The sequence below is a fragment of the Corythoichthys intestinalis genome, chromosome 4 (genome assembly GCF_030265065.1).
Source record: "Corythoichthys intestinalis isolate RoL2023-P3 chromosome 4, ASM3026506v1, whole genome shotgun sequence".
Lineage (NCBI taxonomy): Eukaryota > Metazoa > Chordata > Actinopteri > Syngnathiformes > Syngnathidae > Corythoichthys > Corythoichthys intestinalis.
The window spans coordinates 39,634,502-39,639,471 of NC_080398.1; positions in this window are offsets into that span (position 1 = coordinate 39,634,502).

The window sequence follows — 4,970 nt, forward strand, 5'->3', positions numbered from 1 at the left end:
GGTCAAGTCATCAGTCAATCAAACGTGCGTTTAGGAGGGGAAAAAAATGGACTGGCACATTCAGCAAGTTAAAAGAGGTACATGTAAGTCTGAAAATAATGAAAATAAGTCATTTTGTTGTAATAATGGTGGGGTCAATTACATCAATTTAAACAAATGGTTAAGACAATCTAAATGGCCTATATAACTGAAGTCATTATTTATATAACACGTCCTGAAAAGTTGCTAATGTTTTGTCCCTACTGTCCCAAATGCAAACCTACGCCCTTGGGTAGCAACATTTTATTTTTTTTAAACAGTAACACTTTTCGATCGATAAAGAGATTCTTTACTGGAGCATATCGATAACCTTTTGGTGATATATCACCTTTTCGATATATTGTCACACTCCTACCTCTAATAACATTCAAATGAAGTTTTTTTTTTTTTTTTTTTAGTTGTCTTAAAAGTAGTATTTTTGAAAAGTAATGAGAAAAACTGGTCAGTTCTATGCTACATGATATGAGCTTTCGCTTGGTAAAATGGATGTGTGTACAGTACATGTAACTGATGCTAAATAATGTACTGAGCAGCCAAAATCAGAATGTTTCATTTCCTTCTCGCTGGTATCATCTGATGGTATCATCCCATTTTTCACTTCCTGTACAGGCACCAGAAAAATGTCAAGAAAAAGCAAAAAAAAAACACACTTAGTCAACACAGTTTTAATGATTTGGAGGGGCAGGAAGACGAGGGGTCTGAAAGCAGTGACTAGTGGTGCTAATGTCCTGACTTCACTCTATTAGTAGTCCAATTGAGTGTCAATGGGAGCTTTTAACAGTAGCTCCCCCACCCTTATAATAACAAAGAGTGTTCTGGTAATGTATTGCCCCCCTTTCAGTCTTTTCTTCCTGGCATGTGCCCCATTTTAACCCCCCCTCTGCATTGGGGCCTTTGTGGAAGCCTGGCATTCATGTGTAGATAGCATAGAACTCCCCATTCCCCCACCTAAATACACACACATTATTCCTAGGCTCCCATCAGGCCAGACAAACACAACTTGTGTTACACAGGCATTATCATGTCGTCATACATCGAAAATACATTACACTCCAACGATTATGAAGTCATACAATGCAACTTGTGCATATGGGACTTTACAACAACATGGAATTACAGTGCTATTTGCTAAGAGTTAGGGGTTATGATTGCTGTTGTGTGCAAAGGAACTAAAGTGTCACTTTATGTAAACATCTATTCATGTTCATAACAGCATTTTCGTCAAACCCTGGACTTTAAAGATCACCTATTTTTCTTTAATCTTGTGACGGTATCTTACACTTTGCAGCGATATTTGGTCCTTGAGAACTATCTAGCGGCTTTAAGGCTGCGTTCAGATTGCAGACTTATCTGATTCCAATTGGATTCCTCCTCAACTGACTGTTCACACTATTTTTAGCAAAGCCCCTTTCACATATACATGAACACCGTTTAAAGAACCCCGCATGATTATAGTCCCTTAGTCTCCCTGAGTAAATGCATTCATCAAATCAATGAATGGATGTGCCAGAATTTTCTCCAGTTAAATGTGGAGAAGACAGGTGATCATTTTTGTGCCAAAAAAGGAAAGGTCAAAGATAAGCAGCCAACTTAGCACAATGTCACTTACAGCTACAAATCAGGTCAGAAACCTCGGCGTAATTATTGACTCAGACCTAAAATTTGATAGCCATCTAAAGTCAGTCACTAAATCCGCTTATTACCACCTAAAAAATATAACCAGAATTAAGGGGCTTCTGACACAACAAGACATGGAAAAACTTATGCATGCATTCATTTTCAGTAGATTGGACTATTGCAACGGTATATTTACAGGTCTTGATAAAAAATCAGTCAGGAAGCTGCAGCTAGTACAGAATGCTGCAGCCAGAGTCCTCACAAATACAAGGAAGCTGGACCACATTACACCAGTTTTGAAATCGCTACACTGGCTTCCAGTGAGTCAAAGGATAGACTATAAAATACTACTGCTCGTCTACAAAACACTTAATGGCCTTGGACCAAAATACAGGCTTGACTTGTTAGATTCCTATGAGACATCTAGACCCCTAAGGTCGTCTGGAACCGGTCTTCTGCATGTTCCAAGAACAAGAACCAAGCAGGGTGAGGCAGCATTTAGTTACTATGCTCCTCACCTCTGGAACAAGTTACCCGAACCTCTGAAGTATGCTCAAACTGTTAGCTCTTTTAAATCAGGGCTAAAAACACTTTTGTTTGGCACAACATATCCATAACTGTCTATATATTTCAATCTACCTGCTTTCTATTCCTCTTGTGCTTATCTCCATTGCTGATTTCAATTATTATTAAGAGTAGTAGTTTTTGTTTTATTTTTTATTTTTGTTTTATTTGTATTTATTTATTTTAATTCTGTGATTAAGTGTGATCTTTTGTCTTGGTTTTTACGTTGTATTGATTTAAATGTGATTTTTATGATCTTCATGTGATGTAAAGCACTTTGAATTGCCTCGTGTTGAATTGTGCTATATAAATAAATTTGCCTTTGCCTTTAAATCCCGGGATTTAGATGGGCACCCCTTATATGTGAAAGCAATTTCCCGGGTGGACTGACAAGACTCAAGTTTGAAAAAATACTTTTTGAACACCAAATTAATTTTTACACAGAAAATAATTACAGTACATCGGAAACAAATGATCATAATATATTTTAGAGAAAAGCATATTATTTTGCCTCATTCAAATCTTAATATCTGAACATTTAAATATTTAAACTAAAGTGCAATCGCATTCATAAATGAATGGCTTCTGGTTTTTTAAATGTAAATAAACCGATCTATTGTGATAAAACAACAAAATTGCAATAACTGCATTACCCATCGAAGTGAAGTCTAACTGTAACTGTAGTCTTGAAACAAATCTGAATAAGGAAATACATGTCAATAAAATAATGCAAACTAGTTAAACTTGAGAGTAGGTGAGATCTGTCATAACAGAACATCGCTTCAATGATATCAGGCGCCATCTAGCGTCGTGAATGGGTGTAATGTTAGGACTGTGAATATAAGATGACCCCCTGTTTTTCAGTCTTCTTTCAATGCAAAAAACACAGTCATATTTGGGCCAATACGGTAAATATCACGGCGGGCCGATCGTTAGTCCTCTTTCTTTGCAGTAAGACATAATATAACAACCTGGAAATAGCTAAATTAAGCTGAAAACATAATGAAATGAAATTGCTCCTGGATCGTAGAGCCGAGGAAGAGAGTCCATTATCCATCTTTGGAAATATGTGGTTTATTTTGTTGTCGATGTTAGGGTCTGCAACTGTGGAAACAAGGTTGTACCTCAAAGCAGAAAACAACGGAGGGACGCGTTCAAGGGTTTATTAAATAAAAACAAAAATACATGCGATCGCGGAAAAGGGGGAATAACACAGTGAGTCCGTGACAGTAGGTCGATGGGGATCAATAATACTAACTTAAGCGGCAGGCAGAGAGTCGATAAGACAACAAAACAAATCACTCAAATACAAGCACATCGTAGGGGATTTCAAAACAGGGCGGCAGACGAACAAGTTAGCAAATGCACGAAATTTGAGACAAGGTGTCGAATGGTGCCCAGCAAGTTCTCTTGGATCGCCTGGGCTTAAATACAGTCTTGATGAGCTTGAATTGGCTGCAGGTACGACGTCGGGAATGCTCCCACAAGACACGATCTGACCAGCAGAACGTGACAGCCAATGCTGACCAAAAATGAAGTAATGTCCAGGTTATAAAATCGTACCAGCTGACCTCCCCGCACAGAGAGTGCCGAGGGGGCAACACGGGACAAGTCTGTGAAAGGGTCCAACCCACGTCATTCCTGCGATATCTCTCCATGCGTGAAAGCTAGTGCTGCAATGATTAATCAATTAACTCGAGTATTCGATTAGAAAAAAAAATTTCGAATTAAATTTTGTTGCTTCGAGTATTCGTTTAATCAAAGTGGCGTTGTAATGGTTTATTTTGAAAGTGTTTTCATTTAGTTTCATTGATTAGGGTGGATACACTGCCGTCTGGTCTGCTTCATTTCACATGGCTGAATCCCACTGCTCCCTGTTAAGACCAACGTAAGCTTTTGTTAGAGCTAATGTTTTTTTAATGCATTCATAATTTAGTTTATAGGTATATTGGGCCATTTTTTGTGGGAACAGAGTCTGAACCATTTGTCAAGAGCCTTGTAAAAACAAAAATGTAAGCATTTTATAGCATTTAAGCTAGCGGACGTTGCTATGTAAGTTGGCCAATTGTTCTTTTGTTGTACATAGATCCCCATTTATTTATATTTTATACCGTTTGAGGCTCAGCTCAGGTATTTTAATTTTTCATGTTCCTTATCCGATTACTCGATTATTCGAACTCACTAGTTCATCGATTAATCGACTACTAAAATAATCGATAGCTGAAGCCCTAGTGAAAGCAATGACGTGAGTGAATCCCGTGTCACCTTACTCGGGAATTTACCGGGATATGTGTGTGACATGGGTTTACGTATGTTTAGCAAGTGTCCAAATCAGATCTTGCCCTTTCAGACTGGGCCACATTATTGACACACCTGACAGATTGGTGTGTCAATGAAGGCGTCATGTAGCATACAGTGAGGTTACAGACAGTCCAATCCCATTTGAGCTGTTCAGACTTAGAAGCATCTTGTTCAAATCTGATATGAAAATAAAACCCATACGACCTATATGTTGTTTCAATGGTCTTGTTCAGACTGGCAACCAAAATCGGATTTTTAGTCCATTCAGATTGAATCTGGATGGCTCTTTTGTAGTCTGAACAGTCTTGCAAGACGGATTGAAACCACATACTGGAGCTAGTTTCATATCCGATTTGGATAAGATGCTTCTCAGTATGAACAGCTCAAATGGGATTTGACTGTCTGCGACCTCGCTCTATGCTGTATGACTCCTTTGCTGCCACAGCAAC